This window comes from Carassius auratus, unplaced genomic scaffold (genome assembly GCF_003368295.1).
Source record: "Carassius auratus strain Wakin unplaced genomic scaffold, ASM336829v1 scaf_tig00015539, whole genome shotgun sequence".
In the NCBI taxonomy this organism is placed as follows: Eukaryota; Metazoa; Chordata; class Actinopteri; order Cypriniformes; family Cyprinidae; genus Carassius; species Carassius auratus.
Window position 1 is genome coordinate 1 of NW_020524600.1, and position 17,926 is coordinate 17,926.

The following is a 17,926-nucleotide window of genomic DNA, read 5'->3' on the forward strand; positions in this document are numbered from 1 at the left end:
TTTTTTTCTGCCATGAATAAAAAATAAAAAAAAGATATTGGACTTTTTTTTTTAAACAGTTCTGTTTTTCCTTATCACAATTATGAATTTATAAACAACCTTGCAGTTCACCTTTCGTCTCTGAATTGTGAGTGTATGGAAACAAGCTTCCATACTCTTTGTGGATTGGTTCAGTCACAAATATCCACAAACACATCAAACACATTAAACGAGAACATTTAAGGCACAGTATGGTAGTTTCCGCAAAAGCCGAGTGATTTCGCTGTCCTTTTGATTTGTGATGTTGCGTAATCCAGAAGTACAAAAAGTACCTAAAAATTAAGAAAACTTTGATATTCTGGTTTGTATAACGGATCTATAAAGCTGCTGGAAACCAGTTTCTTCCTTTGTTTCCACAGCAAGTGTTCTGTTGTTATTTTCCCCTCAAGTGAGCCCTGGGGAGAGCCCCATGGTGTCCAGAACCTATAGCGTCTGAAAGCCATCGGTGTGAAACCTCCCCTCCTCTAGCCTTCTCCTTCCCCTTTTCTCTCTTTTTCTCCAGGGTCTTGTTTTCCTTGTGGCTCTGCAGACCATCCCATGCCCTGTTCTGCTCTCTGGTTTCAGCATGACACAGAGCCAACATAGGACACACAGAGTCCTCTTCTTCATCACTGTCCTCCTCCTCATCCTCCTCCTCCAGCAGCTGTGGAAATCTTACTGAAGTTGATGATGATGAAGAAGAAGGGTGAGAGTTGGAGTATACATCCCGTTCGTACACAGACAGGGGGAGCTGGAGGTAACGGCCGGATGCGTATAAACAGCAGCAGGCAGGGACACACTCTGGACCTTCACGCCTCAGCAGACGCAGGCGTTTGCGGTACGGCCCGGGCGGTGTAATGCAGGGCTGCAGGGCAGGAGGGGAAGAGGGGTATTTGTGGCAGGTGTTTGGAGGGAATAAGGTGTTGCTGTGGAACCTGATGGGAAGCACCAGTCACTCTGGAGGAGGATTTCGTTTCTGAGACGACGGAGAAGGTTGTTGATGAGTACGGAGCGCCGTAAGAAGGACTCGGGGTCATCCATGAAACGCAGCTTCTCGAGAGAAAGACGGAGAATGTGTGCACGCTCCTCCAAGACCGGTGACACCTGCTGGCCCAGAAGACAAAATGAACATTCATAAATGAGGTAAGTTCAGTTATCAAGCTAACATGTATGATTCATGTGTTGTGAGGAACAAATCAAGGTGCAAGATGTTGGTGAATGCTTTGTTTCGTTTGCAGAGGTATGTAGTGTAATAAAGTGATAAACAGTAGGGAAACAAAAACTGTTAAACGATAAAACCTAGCAGTGCAGAAATATTTCAGTTTAGTAAAATAGGAATAGAAATAAAAACTGAAAGCAAAAAAAAAATCTAAATGTGCACTACAAAAAAATAGAAACTAAATTAAAATGAATAATAAAATTACTAAAAAAAAAATTTTTTTTTATTAAATATTTTCATATGAATTTCTAACGGCTAAAATTTGAGTTTAATTTACGTTCAAAACTAAATCTTCAAAGTAAAAAAAATTTGCAATTAACATATTTAATAATAAAAAAAAAAAAAGACAAATGAGGTATGCTCAGCGAATTTTAATCTGAAATTAAATTCAGGAATTTTAATAGGAATGCTTTATTATGAATCCAGTCATGAATTTCATGTGAAGCTGAAAGATTTCGGAATACATTCACTGCATGCATACAGTTCATCACATTAATCTACATTTTTAAAGTGACTTCTGCATGAAATATCACCATCCTCACCTTTACAATTATAAAAAAAATAATAAACCCTGGTGTTTACAGGTTCTTCAGTGGTAATGCTAGTCTATGCAAAAATTATTACAGCGTCATACAGTTACATGAATTACTGAAAGTATTATGAATAATATAAAGTGTTGTGTAGAAATATGTACTATTATGTAAGGCTAGCACTTACAGTGTGACAGTAACTCCTGAAGCTCAGTGCAGGTTCTTCATCCTCCACAAATTTCCTCTTGAAATATGAGATCCGTGACAGGGCCACACGATCCATCACATGATCAGGAGCTCGTCTGTAATGGGGCTCTGGAGACAAAACGGGAAGGTTCAGACAGAGTTTCATTAATAGGCTATGTCTTCTAGATCAAAGACTGGTATGGAGAGAATTTCTGGCCTGTTTTAGTACCAAAACTGGATAACAGATTTTGAAACGTCTAGTTTGGAATGGAACATCATCAGCACCATCTGTTCATGGTAGTCTGTTTTTCAGTGATGAGATTAGTTTCAGACCTTCCAATGAGCCCTTGGGTGTTACCCCCTGGTGGTGAGGAGGTGGAGATACAGCTTTTACTGCAATGCTCCGAATCCCAGATCGTTGGTAGATTGGTGGCGGGGCTTCGGATTCAGGCTCACAAAAAGGGTTCATTGATAGGACCAAAGCCATAGTTTCACCTCAGTCCTAAACAACAAACACACAAACATAATTATTTAAAAAATGCATAATGCAATTCTGTCATACATGAGTAAGTGATGAGAATTTTCATTTTATTTCAACCCTGGATGACTTTATGTCTTCTATGGAATACAGAAGACATTTATTCTGTACAGTAAAAGTCACTGGGGTCCAGGGTTGTTTTGTACCCCATTTTGTATACTTTGTAAACACAACAACAGTTGAAATATTCTTTAAATCCACATATTTATATAACACATAGTGTGCATACAGTATATATTACAAATCACAGACATATATGTTCCAAAAATCATACAGGTTTGGAACCACATATAGATGAATACATGTGAAAGAATTAACTTTTTTTGATGATATAACCCTTTAAAGCTGCAGTAGGTAACTTTTGTAAAAATATATTTTTTTTTACATATTTATTAAACCTGTCATTATGTCCTGACAGTAGAATATGAGACAGATAATCTGTGAAAAAAATCAAGCTCCTCTGGCTCCTCCCAGTGATCCTATTGCCATTTGCAGAAATTCATCCGCTCCCGGTAAAAAACAACCAATCAGAGCTGCGGTCCGTAACTTTGTTTGTGTTCAAAATGTATAAAAATGTATATAAAAAGCGAGTACACCATGAATCCATTTTCCAAACCGTGTTTTTGGCTTGTCCTGAATCACTAGGGTGCACCTATAATAAGTGTTTATATTCGGACTATTTTAGATTGCTTCGGGGGTACCGCGGCGGAGTAACCCAGTACCTTTGTGATTCTTCACAGACATAAACAGAGACAAGTAGTTCCGGCTACGATGTTCTTCCGCAAGACGCAAGCAGTTGTTTTTTAACTGCTAGAGCGTCAAAAGTTACCGACTGCAGCTTTAAACACAGGTTTTCAATTGACACTGACTGAATTCTATTTTCTGCAGCACTGTATTCACTGTGTGTGTGTTCATAACATCATATCTTAAATTGTTTTTGATGTTGACTATTTTTAAAAAAACATTGTATTTCTAGTAAAGTTTAATTTTAGTAAAGTTTTTGGAAACAACTCATAATTAAAATCCTTCAGTAGCAGCATCTTTGCAAAGCTTGTATTACATTTCTGACAGCTTTACAAAACAATCTGTACTGAAATATGTGCTCATACTGTTAAGATCTAATTGAACTGATCAGAGACTTAAAAAAAAACAGCCACTAGTTTCTAACGTTAAGATTCTTGCATTGTAGTAATCAATACAAGTTTTTTCTCGCTGGGGAGCAAATGTTGCATTCTAAAAGTCACAGTATGTTTTACAATGAACTCTTATCTTAAGAGATCAAGGAAAATCTGAATCCTCATTACAACCCCTTTAAAAGAAGCAACCTCTCAACAACAGTGTGCTACTCTACAATAACATGTAAAGTTATTTCCTCTATCTTTGAAGATTACACTAACAAGGCATATGAAAATGCCTTCGAGACTCTTTAAAACAGCTAATAGCCAAAAACACACACTATGAAACTCAGATAACGAGATAGAGAGAGAACGACATTCAGTAGAAGCTGAAAGGGAAGGTATCTGTTTGTGTGATCTCTCTTTAATCATTTTGTTCTCTGTTCTATCACACACGCAGTGACAGGAGAGAGAGGAAAAGTTCTGGATGACTGCCTCTACAAAGGGCATTCATCTTCACTGACAATTTCACACAGACACTATTACTCTCATGTAGTGGCTTCAGTTGGCACACACTGAACTGCCGTTACGCCAGGCTCTTCTGAGTCACCAGACACAGTTCTCACATGTTTTTGAAAAATGTGTGAAAACTCTTTATTATCAAATTTATATAGAGGTTAATGGACATGACTAATTGTGTTGATGTTATTGGAATACATTTTTTAATAATTAATTGCACTAAATTAACAAAAAATAAAATGAATCGTACAAGTAAATGAGAAGTAAAAATAAAATGGTTAAATACGAATCACAAACTTTTTTTTTGCATGCACACAGACACAAAAATTGTTCCTCTTGCAGTAAATTTAATTCAGCTGTAATAACCCGTCCTGTTTTTAGTCGGTGTCCGCAGGGTTTGGATCACACTGAGCTCATGTGAGCGAGAGACGTGTTTAATCAGAGCAGATCCCACTCTCCTCCTCTCCCTTGTACTGTCGTTACCTGTTTCTCATTCCGCCCACAACTCTGCTTTGAATTTACGCTTTAGAAGACCGAGAGCTGACACAGAAGCAGAGCTCTCTCTCTCTCTCTCTCTCTCACACACACACACACACATAAGCTTCCTGTCTGTCTTTGTCTCTTTGCTCGTTTTGCGCTTTTATGCACTCTCTCTCTCTCCATCTTTTCCACTTTCCTTTTCATGTGAAGAAAACATAAAAAGGTGCAGGATCCATTGGATTTGCACCTCATCAATCGCACACGCACCCATACACAAATATCACAGGGTACAGAAGGGAATGTGTACTAGAACTGTGAAGCTCAGTAGATGCTAAAACTACACATTATAAAACAGTTGATGCTAAAACCAGACAGAGAGAGTGAAAGAATGAAAGCATGAGCGATCCAAACGAAGGAATCATGTAAGGGATAAGCTTTCAGTTGTGGTTTTTCCTATGCGAAAACCACAATTACAGGTTTCCATCGAGGTCATGTAGTTTTTGGCTTAACTCACTAAAACCAAAACATCCAATGCTCATGATGCTATTTACTGGGTCATAAAAGCTGTTAAAGCTTACTCACACATTTACTTGCTATCTTAATGGGGACTTAAATGCTGAATTTTTGCTGTATTCTATTTTTGAAATAGAATAACTGCATTCATATTAAATGTTAATCATGATTTATTAAATAATTTACAAATTATTTTGCCACATCTCCTTATGCCCCCAAAGGCAGGTTTTGTCCGTTTAGCTAACTTTTTAAGAACATGCACTTCTTATGAATAGCTTATTAAAGTATTGAGTGGTTAATCTGCCAGAAAATGTAATGCTTTGAAATGATTTAAACAATTTACAAAATGCTTTGTCAGTAGCACTTAAACCAGAAAGAAAAAAACACTGCACAATTAGTCAGGTTCTGAGAATGGATTTAGGAATCAGCTCATGTCCTGCTCATCCCTTTAGAACACCAGGCTGAAAGATCATTCTAAAACCCCAGTGAATGTCGACCACAAACATGTTCTCGGTCTGTGGCAGAGGCACAATGACACATGCACAGAGCTAGAGAGTCATCAGTAACACCACAGTCTGCCCACACGGCCTGACCCAGAAACACTTCCATGATTTATGAGAAACATGAGTAACCGATATGAGCACACATTCAAAGATGTCAATTAGGACAAAATATGGATGTGAAAAAATATCTCATTTAATATCTCAAGTTATTGCTTTCTATAGTGTATAAAACATTTAAAAAATATGTAAATATTATTACTAATTATTATAAAAATGATACACAAATTATTATTATTATTATTATTTTAATTTACACATTGGCATGTATTTTCTTCTGTGGAATACAAAAGGTGAGATTTTTGAATATTGAATAGGCATTACAAAGAAGCAGCATGAAAGTTTTATAAAAGTGGTCCATGCACTACAAGTCTTCTGAAGCCATGTTTACTTCTGATGCCATGTTGTCTTGTAAACAAACAAACCAAGTTGTTGTTCACTAAAAAAATCCTGGCTTCCACTTGTAGGTCTCAAATCTTATATGCGGTTGCATTCAGTTATATATTGTGCCTTTAGACAAATTGCATCACGTCATTGGTTGTCTCATGATTACTTATAACTTAAAAGTTGACATGATGGTGTCTAAAAGTGACATTTGATATTGGATTCAAATAGCTACAGCAAAGGGAGATTAAGGAATAATTGCTTAAATTTTCATTTCTTCAAAAAAGCATGTATGGCTTCATAAGACTTAGAATGCATTATTTTATTGTGCTTTATTTGTAATTTGTTTTACACAACAACTAGAATATTTGTCCATATAAGAAAAAAGCTCATACCGATTTGGAACGACTTCTTTAATTCATGTACGCACATGCAGAACCCACACTTGAGTCACACAGTGAAGTGTGAAACACACCCTGCTGAAGTGACGCCCCAATGTCCAATAAGGTGAAAGGACCACAGTAGACTTTACCAACCATAAGGCTATAGACACACACTTACACACTTCTCCAGGAGCTTTCATCCATCTGCTCAGAAACTGCTTTCTGTCTGAGTGCTGGAAGCATTTAAACCACATGTGTCCTCCTGAGGGTGCAGGACTTCCATTCAACAGTTTGGGTTAAAGCTTGACCTGAATCTATCAGTGAGACGGAGGAGGTTTATTTAAGAATCGAAATGTTGCATTGGTGATCTGAACACATCCTGCAGACTGTAATCTAGGTCATTAGGTAGTCTCCTTCATTCTCACACGCTCAGACAGAAAATGTAGGCAACACCCAGTCGAGGAGGTAAAACATCCATCCAAACATGTCTCACACACATATACAAAGCCTGGGGAAATGAGGGAAATAAATGAAAGAGGGGAAAAAAGAGAAGTAGGAACACCCTTGCCGCCTGCCAAGAGCTCTGTGGCTGCTCAGCTTGTCTAGGTTATATCCAAGAGAGAGAGAGAGAGAGAGAGAGAAAAAGAGTTTCACCATGTCTGCACTGCAAGCGGAGAGTGTAACGGTGTTAGACAGATAAAATAAGAGAAAAATAATACTGACTTCAGCCAACAGCCTTGCATCCCGGCCTCGGTGTGTGTGAGGTTATTGCAGTAACATGATCGTGTTGACACAACGCCACATCAGTGCTGAAGGAATGTTCTGGCTACCCATGCATCCCTGCTGTAAAGAATCAGTGCCTGAAGCTGTGTGTGTGTGTGTGTGCGTGTGTTTGAGCAGAGGGAGGGCAGCACATGCTCTCTGTATTCTCAAAGGGGCAGGGTAATCACATCATCCCTGCTATCATTTAAATCAGTGTGATGTATACATCACGGTGGGCTCTGATTTATGATGTGATGACTGTGATTTATTTGCATTCAGACAGCAACACTCACATTTTTTTGTCTTATGAACTTATGAACAAATAATCTATTAATAAACATTATTATTAATATTATTAAAGTTACTTTAGTATATACATATATTAAATTATATATAATTTAAATTAAATATAAATATAATTATATTTTTTCCAGTTATCTATTCTTTTATGTTTAATAAAGCTAAATCTAAAATATTTTCAAGTACTAAAAAATGGGAATTATGAAGTGTGTTCACATGCATTTAAAAAGTTATATTTCAGTCAGGCCATAGTAATATATCATGTTACAATGTCATGTAAATACTCTTTTAATGTTTTTAAAAAGATTTTCTTATGCTCACCAAGGCGTATTTATTTGATCCAAAAATACAGTAAAAACTAATATTGTGAAAACTATTATTACATTTGAAAATGTTTACTGTTTTATTGCTTATTAAATTGTTTACTATTGGAATGTTGAAAACAGGTGTACTTAATAGTATTCATGGACATCATGACACATCTTTTCAGAATTATTTAATGAATAGAAAGTTCAGAAGAACATCATTTATTTGCTAATCTTTTGTACGATTATAAATTATTTTATTGTCACTTTTGACCAATTTAATATGTCCTTGCTAAAAAATAGTATTGATTTCTTTAAAGAAAAAAAATAAATTATCCTTCAGTTACGCCCTGAGTCATGTATACCTGGATAGAGAGATGAAGAGTGTAGATTAACTGCAAAACCTTATTCATATAATGTACTAGCTCTCAGACTGTTGATCATGTGTTTGTACCAAATGTGATGACAGTACGGTTTTTACCACATACAGTATCCATTGTTTATCTACAATTTATTTTGTGGGTGTTTGAACGAGGTGAGCCTTTTGATGAGTCATTTCTGAATGTGAAGGTTTGACAGGAAGATGATCTGCATAGGAGGTGCTGTGTCCCTCCCTAACCACAGTTTTCTGAAACTGCCTGGGTAGAAGTTTTAGATGATTACGAGCAGCCCACAGACTCCTCAGAAGTCTCTTGAAGTAAATCCTTACCGTGCCCAGACACAAATGACTGGAACGGACTGATGAGAACCACAGGCGGTAAACGATTGCGTGGGTTTTCCTTTGTGCCTGCTGTAGATCGAGGGATCAATGCATGGCAGTATGCCAGACACTCTTAAACTGGCACAGTGATCTCTGGGGGAATACCCACATACACACAAACACACACACACTCCTGCCCCGCGGCACCAGGAACAGATGCTACAGCCAGCGCAGTCAACCTATTGCTGATAATGAAGCAAGAAATAATCCCATCCACACACACACACCATCTCAGCCACGCACAATAGCGTCTCTCTCTCTCTCTCTTACACAACAACAACAATAGCCTCACACACATAGATCTCTCCTGACTTACACTACACAGACACCAATGCACAATTTTCCCATGCAACAGTAATTGCAAATTCATCAGGACAGAAACACACACTCTGCATCCATCTATAAAGTTATTGTGCTTTCATCTTGTACACTTCTTCTCCTTGTAAGGAAATCAAGTGGTAGCAGACGTCTGGCTCCTTGCCCTTACAACACACACACACATAGCTTGGCTGTTTTAATGTGTGAAAGGAACATTGTGTGTGTGACCTTACTGTCATTAGCTTCTTTAGAGATCCAGTGTAATTATAGTGAATTTTACAAATAAAAACAAGAAGGAATCTTGGTCAGATGATAGCTCGCATGTATGATAGAAATATTTAATTTTATTTGACTATAATTAAATTTAAAATTTAAAAAGGTATTTTTTTAAATGCACTCGCTGAATTAATAAATAATAAATATATTTTTCTTTAAATGATGAAATATATAGTAGGAATATAAATATATGTCAGATCTATTGTTCTACATGTAGTTATTATAAATTCAGTCACAGTTATATTTTTTGAAATAGATAGATAGATAGATAGATAGATAGATAGATAGATAGATAGATAGATAGATAGATAGATTAAATAGTTTATACAAAAATTACTTTGCAACTGTAAGGGCCTTTTAATATAAACTAGTTGTACGCAAATGTTGACTACATGGACATAATGTACACTCTTTGCCTAGTGCATTCCTCATATGGACCAAATATACATTCAATATTTGATCATTAGTATAACTTCTCATAACGAAAACACATGATACTGTGTGTATTCTTAGGGGCTTAAAAAATAGTTGTTTGCTCTTAACACAGTTGAGAGATCATAAGTGTAGTTCATCTGTTTTGGCAATGTGCCATGTCTGTCTGCCTCCGGAGGCTGGCGACGAAACTCTGAGCACTGTGAATACGTTTAAAATATATTAACTTTTGCTTACCTTTAACTATAATGATGACCAGGTCAATGTGTGTTGTTTTATTCAATCAGATGTGTCGTTACGGACGCCGCTCTCTTTTTTAACTCGAGGTTCCGCTGCTGTGGTCCCGCTCGGTTCATCAATAACCACTTATCCACGATCCATCAGCGCTAGCCTTTCTGACTCGCAATAATCGATACGATTCTACTGGAAAAATCTAATCCAAAAACCAAGCAGTCAATCAGTGCGCGAACAAAGCCGCTGTGATGTGACGGAATCTCCGTTGCGTGTCCGCGCAGGTCGCTTTGCTTTGTGCCACAGTGACCTCACCGGCAGACGGTGCTACGTTGCAGCATTTGCTTTGAACGGGGCTTGTTAACGTTGGACACCAACAGCGTCGCCCCATTCCTCGGAATAAACAGAAGGAGCTTTTTGCTCAGGATCAGTCGCGTCCCGTCCCAGCAGCAGTGCCTCCCTGGTGCCTTGAGTGCGTGTGCGCGCTCCTGGTTTTGGTCAGAGGAGCTGCGTTTAGCGCGCAGCAGAAGTGGAGCGGGCGGGCACGGCGCCAATCATCTGTTAGACATTTCCCTTTTCAGAAGCGGCGGTCTGTATTTTCCAGCCGCGCGCCTGAGCGGATTTCTCCGGTGTTCCCTATAGAAAGGATGGAGAACGCGCCAAGTTGTGCCGATTCTTTTGGTCCCAATATCACTTTCTGTACTCATACACGCAGAAACATGTAGATCTATTGGGAAGAAATTTTACAGATTTGTTTCGTTAGGTTTTTATATTTAGATTGTATTTTGCCCAGCTACTTTTTTTAACAGCTAAAGGTCATGTCTGTTTTTAATGACATTTTCAGAAACATTATCTGATAATCAAACCACATTATCCTACCATTTAGGCATATAGATCAACTAGTTTTTGTTGTTCTCGTCATTTTATATATTTTATAAAAAAAATAAAAATCAAATAATATAAATATAAAAATTAATATTAATATAATTCATTTTTTTTTATTATTTATCTGTTCTTATTATTCATTAATTACAGATGACCATCAATACAACTATTTTGAAAAGCTAGCTAATTTAGATTTTAATTGTAATTTACTTTGTGGGAATTTTTAGATTTTTTATAATTTCTTTTTTCTTTTTGAATACAAATGACCATCATCACACGTCTGAGGACATTTTAGAAATGTGGCCCTCTCGAGAACAAGGATGCGCGCACACACACACAAGCTTTTTTCTTGCACAATTTCCCTCTTACTGACTCCAGGTTCCAAAAAACACACCCTGTTTCTAGTTAGAAGCAGACATCCACTCCAGTGCCAGAGTCTGTAGTTTACTTTCTTGCGTGAAAAGCAGCCCTGCGTTGAAGGACTTTTCCAGGTGAGTGGGGGCTTCAGAGAGAAACAGCATCTTTTTAATAAATGGAAACCATGCATTGTGGTTTATTGTACCAGCACTTCTCTCTCAGCCCTTTAGTCCATTAAAGGTAAATCATTAGTAATAAGCAGCACCGTCCATATTGGAAAAAGAAAATAAAATCTTGGATGTTTCTAGTCTTCAACATGACATTGAACAGGCGGTAACATATATTTTATTTTCTTCTGTACCCATGATACAATTATGTTACATATTTTGTTTTTTTTGTGGGTATGCCACCATTTTTATTTTACATCTACAGTATGTTTGTACATTTTACAAATAATTCTTTAAACTTCAACATGCCGTTTAAGAAAACTTAAAATGACCCTCAACAATAGTGCCATCTGTTGGCTACAAGAGACAAGACAAGTGTTTGGCTGAGTATTTATTCCAGCTCTTATTTCAGTAGTAGAGGACGCCTGATAATCTTCACAGACATACCCTCGTTTTGATGTCTATTTATCATCTAAAGCTTTTGATCTGACAGAATATTTCAGTTGCTGCTTCATTATAATAGTTAGGGCACAGAGTTCAGTTCTCCCTCTCTCTTTATTCACTCCAGCCAAGCAGCGAGGAATAAATATTGACTTGCACGGAGCTGCTGTCCGTGTTTAAGCACTTTGAAGAGAGCTCTTTTCCTCGGGATAAAACTGAAAGTTTAATGGGCCCTTCAAAATACTGTACGCTCCCCCCACGCAGACACACACTTCGGGTAGTGACATCTACATATTTATGAGCATACAAAGTGCATATGAAAGAAGTACGTGAAAGATTAGTATGATAGCAAATGTATTTATAAAAAGGTATGTGTGAGGCAAAACAGTTGCCCTCATAAATTAAAAACTTCACTGTCGGCTCTAAACACAGCCCCACCGAATTTCATCATCTGTAACTGATAGAAGTTTGTATTTGGCACTAATATTTCCAAAACTTTTGTAATCACCAGAGAGGATTTAGTCATAGACAACTGGATTTTTGCTCACACACTTTATCTAGCATCAGATGGATGTGTAGTTTTTCCCTTTGCTTCCTGTTGAGCTGAAAAATAAATGAATAAATACCTGTTAAGATATAAGATTATTTAAATTTTTATAACACTTCAGTGTAGCATACCTGAGCATAAAATATTTATTCTATCATTAGTATTATAAAAGCTAAAAATTAACATCATATTTCATAAATCATTGTAAGAAAGACTAAAACCTAATCCTCAAGACAATCTTACACTCCTTGGAATAAAAACAGGCAGACAAAGACAGTTAGCAGATGTGTTTTTTTTTCTTTCAAAACAGAATCGCATACAAATGCATCATCTTTTTAATGTATCGTTGTGTAAGACTTCATTTACAAATCAAATTACAGCGGTTATACAGAAGTATGAATACACAAGGTGACACAACATCGCTGCAACATTTCAAAAACATCATACAAATGTTCTCCAGAGAAAAGTAAGGCACCGACTGAATCGGTGGGTATATAGGCAATTCATTTAAAGCATTTTGAGAAAAAACTGAAAGAGCAAAATTAAAAGAACTGCAAATATTATAAACGTACACAATGTTTAGAATATGTATAAAATGTTTAAAACTGGTTTAGTTGGAACACACCTTGTGAAAGTTGAAGGTGTCAGTGGCATGTTAGACCTGAATCACGTTGGGACACAGAGAGAGCACAGGGAGAGTTTGTGCTATGCTTCTTGTGCAGTTAATCCTAAAACGTATTTATGCTGGTGTTTATTGGTTCTGTAAACTGAACAGAACCACTGTCACTGAGTTCAGAATAAGATGGGTTCTTTAAATGACCATCAGGGGTCTGTTGTACTTACATCTTCTCACATACAGACTAGACTACTGCAGAGCCGTGAAAAAAATCTTATGGGAGAGGAGCTGTGACAGCTGTGAGCTTTTATCAGACCGTGGAAAGACTCATTCACACACATTGAAGATTACAGTTTTATCAGTCATGCTATAAAGAAATGACTCTACTTAAGACACCTCAGTATCTGCTCGAGCTAAAAAAGTTTGAGAATTCTAAAACTAGAATTATAACATTTTCTGAAAATCTTGTCATTATTCACTCACCCTCATGTTGTTCAGATGCCATATTAATGGTTTTGTTTTTAAGTTAAATATAATTATTTTATAAATTATGAGAGTAGGTGATGTATACTACTAAGCAAAAAAAAAAAAAAAAACACATTAAAGGGATACTCCACCCCAAAATTAAGATTTTGTCATTAATCACTTACCCACATGTTGTTCCCAATCTGTCAAATCTTCGTTTGTCTTCGGAACACAATTTGAGATATTTTGGATTAAAACCGGGAGGCTTGTGACTGTCCCATAGACTGCCAAGTAAATTACACTGTTAAGGTCCAGAAAAGTATGAAAGACATCATCAGAATAGTCCGTCTGCCATCAGTGGTTCAACCGTAACATTATGAAGCAACGAGAATACTTTTTGTAAGTGAAGAAAACTAAAATTATGACTTTATTCAACAATTTCTTTGTCAACAGTCTCCTCCATGTCTCTCCACATCACTCAAACTGCCTACGTTCTTCTGTGTCAGTCGCACCACAAAGATGCTCTGTTTCTATGTGAATTTAGCTTTGATTTGAAAGAAAACAGCGCATCCTCGTTATTTTAGTTTTCTTTGCTTACAAAAAGTATTCTCGTCGCTTCATAATGTTACGGTTGAACTACTGATGGCAGATGGACTATTCTGACGATGCTTTTAATAGTTTTCTGGACCCTGACAGTGTAATGTACTTGGCAGTCAATGAGACAGTCTCAAACCTCATGGTTTTCTTTCAAAATATCTTAAATTATGTTCCGAAGATGAACAAAGCTTTGATGGGTTTGGAATGACATGGGGGTAAGTGATTAATTACAAAATTAACTTTTTGGGGTGGAGTATCCCTTTAAACATTATACAAACAGTGAATTTATTATTCCATATGTATGCTATATTCCAAGTCTTATAAAGACATATATTTTTGCAAAAGATTGGGATTGCATTAAACTTATTAAACATTAAAACAAATATTTTTTAAATTGTTACAAAAAAAATATAATTCAATGAAATGCTGTTCTTTTTTTAGACTTAAAAATCATTAGCAACAAAACATTAAGCAGCACAATTGTTTTCAGCATTGATAATAATAATTAATGTTTCTGAGCAGCAAATCAGCATATTAAAATTATTTCTAAAGGTTTATGTGACACTGACGACTGGAGTGTGCTGAAAATCCAGCTTTGCCATCTCAGAAATATATTTTAAATGGCAAAAATATTTCACAATTTAAGTTTTTTCACTGTATTCCATTTGTTTGATCAAAACTTGGCAGCATTGATGAGCATAAGAGACTTCTTACAAAAACAAAAATCGAACGGACTCTTGAAGTAGGCCTGTGTTCAGAACAGGCCATGATTTAAACCAGTATTTACTAATCATCTTCCCCCTCAATCAGAACCCTTATTTGTGCTTGTATTCATGTAATAAAACAATGCACTTTTAGACATAATGAGCTGTGTTTATCACTGAACAATGAATTTGGGTCTGTTTCATACAAACTATAACATAGTTTCAGAAGACTTAGAAGTCTTGGAGCATGCTTTATGTGTTCAAGTGCAGCTTGGACATTCTGCCCAACATCTAAATATGAGTTTCATGAAATAATACAGGGTTAGAACAATATGAGCATGAGTAACTTGACAACTAAATGTTAAATCTAAAGGTGAACTATCCCTTTAAAGATGGACTGGTCAGAATCTACTGGAAAGCTTGAGTCTGAGGGACTGCAGACTGGCAGAGCCATGTAACCAACCTATTTAACTGATTTACTGTATTTGAGATTCTCATTTATAGTGGGAAAATCATTTGGAAGTCATATCTGCATGAGGCAACAGTGCACCAAGCCCCTAATAAAACTGTCACGAGTAAGACATAACAGCCTCTCTGCGTCAGTTTGTGACACAGCTGTTTTCTAGTCATAATGCATTTAACATCCTACATTTCAACATTGTGCTGTATTATGTCATTGTAATTTTGACAGCTGTGGCATTTTCTCAGGCTTAAAAGTTGACAGAATGTTAAAATACCATTTCGAGACTGTTTACTCCGTTTGCCAAGAAGAAACTGAGAACATCTCCCAGACCCAGCGTGAGAGGGAAAGCTCAGCCCAGCTGTGCGTTTCGTGGGACGTGGTCTGTAAGGGAGATATTGTCCAGTTGTGACTCTCTGAGGACCATCACAGTCCGAGACTCTTTCACAAGATGTGTTTCATGACTCCATGTGCCCTAAAAATGTGCTTAATTCTGGTCTTACAAAACATACTAGCTCAAAGAGTCCAGCTACTTGCCATACCTGACTTTTCTCTCTTTTAAGGAGGGGAGTAAAACAAATTCATATACAGTATCATCACCTGAAATGACGACATTAGCAAAGCTAAGAATACATATAACAGTATGTAACATCACACTGAACAAACACACCCTTGTCTCACACACTCACACTTGTTTCTATCAACCTGCAAGACTGTAACAGGGACAAGGTTTTTTTTTTTTATCTCAACATTTATCTTGTGATATTTTGAAAAAGCACACTGAATAAGTGACACATTCACTAATTAAACATTTCTTTTAAAGCGAAAATGGTACGAAATATCAACTAAACTGTGAAAGTAGAACAAAGTCTACAACTCCATACTGCTCACAGAGCTTCATACATTTACCAAGAAAGTGGGTCCATTTTCTCAGATATATAGATACAAAAATAGATCAGCAAAATCTATGTGCCATTTACAGTACATAACAATCACTGAGTGAGTTTGACCATCGCTCAAGAAAGGAAAGAAACGAGTTCAAGACAGATTTCACAGGTTGACCACACAGAGATCAGGACACTTGTATAGACAGAGCAAAAGCGCTGAAAAGCCTCCTTACCATCACACACTCCTCATAGTTAAAAATCCTCATAGTTTCATCACTGGTCCTCTATACAGGACATTCAGCCAGAACACTGGCATTCTACATCTCTAGTGTTGCAGTACTGAGTGTTAAGTCTCCGGTACTAAATCTCAACATTCAGGATCGCACAATAAATTCAATACAAAAGATTAGAGGGAACAGTCTTGTGTAAAAGTATGGCAAATACACATCCATATCATAAACTGTCAAATTAATGCAGCCTTCATTTCACCATGTTAGAAACTATTAGAAAATGGTTTCATAATGTTCTCACGATTCAAAACAGTCACAGATTTGACTCTAAAGTCGAAGTAAGAGCTGAAGATGCATGTGCTCATTGTTCTTCATCAGGAATGGTAAATCCCATTTGTCATTGCATTAACATAACTTATGTTATAGTCTGTTGGTTTGGACACTAATATAGTTTTTATAGTTTAATTGTTATAATTATCATTCTGGGTGTGAACAGGCCTTTATTGTGAAAAGATTATGGTCAGGTCAGTATTGTATAATTTTGTATTGACATTCTATCACTTTATTAAAATGATTTCAAGGTATTCAAGGGATTTCTTCTATAATGTATAGTTAAAATATAATATGAAATATTATATATATATATAAAATAAGGAAATGCTTCTTTTTTACAGGGTTTCCATGTACAGTAGATTTTCAAATGTTTTTAATGTGTTTCATTTTTATTGTATTTGTCAACAAATAATTTATATTTAGTAATTTATATACTTTATACATTTTACATTATAAATTACATTTTACATAATAAATTCAGGATATTAGTTTATTAAAAGTGCTATAGAACATTTTGGACAATATTATTTAATTTATCACCAATTTTGTATTGACATTATATTACTTCATTAAACGTTTAAAGGGATTTAAGAGATTTCTTCTGTAATGCATGTTAAAATATAATATAATAAAAAATAAGGAAGTGCTTCTGTTTTACTGGGTTTCCAGTAGAAAAAAAAAATAAAAACCTTTTTATAACATGTCATGACATGATTGTATAAGCAAACAAATAATTGATATACTTTATATTTTTATACATTTTTTAAAAATAATAATTCATACTTATATTATAAAGTTTTTCTTATATTTATAAAGCTTTATAAACATATTATTGTATTAAGGTGTTTATAGGAAAATGTAGTTTAAACAAAAGTTCTATCCTTATTGGCTGTTAATGTTATATTGAGAATGAATTTTTTTTTCTATTTGTATTGTGGAGTTTCTGATCCAAGTATTAAATTCAGAATGAGAGGAAATAAAATATCTGTGCCCGGTTGCTTGAAACTCCTTAAGCTAAGAAATCCCTTAGATATAAGGTTAAGGGTACCCCTAGTGAAACTTGGGTTGCATGAAAAAACCCTAGGGTTTCCTTAAGGAACTTGAGGCTGTTATTAAGTTTTTCCCCTTAATTATCTAAGTGTTCCCTTAAGTGTTGCTACAAAGTCCTTAGTGACCATTTCACCTTAATAAATTTAAGGGACCAAAACAGCTTCCTTAAGTCAACTTAAACACAAAATATGATGGCTGATTTAGTGTTAATTGAAGAGGAGGATATACCAAGGCGTGTATTTTAATGATCGTAATAACCCCTTGGAGACGATGAATGGTTAATGAAAGGATGAAAATATTATTATTATTGTTATAACCACTTATGAAAACAATAATTGCCTTTTCGTCCTCTGTCCAG

The 17,926-nt window shown here is 36.0% G+C and overlaps 1 pseudogene; it reads right to left on the reverse strand.

Annotated features, from left to right (window-relative positions):
* Positions 1-272: 272 nt before the first annotated feature.
* On the reverse strand, positions 273-2,262 carry LOC113074866 (SERTA domain-containing protein 4-like; annotated as a pseudogene).
* Positions 2,263-17,926: the final 15,664 nt, after the last annotated feature.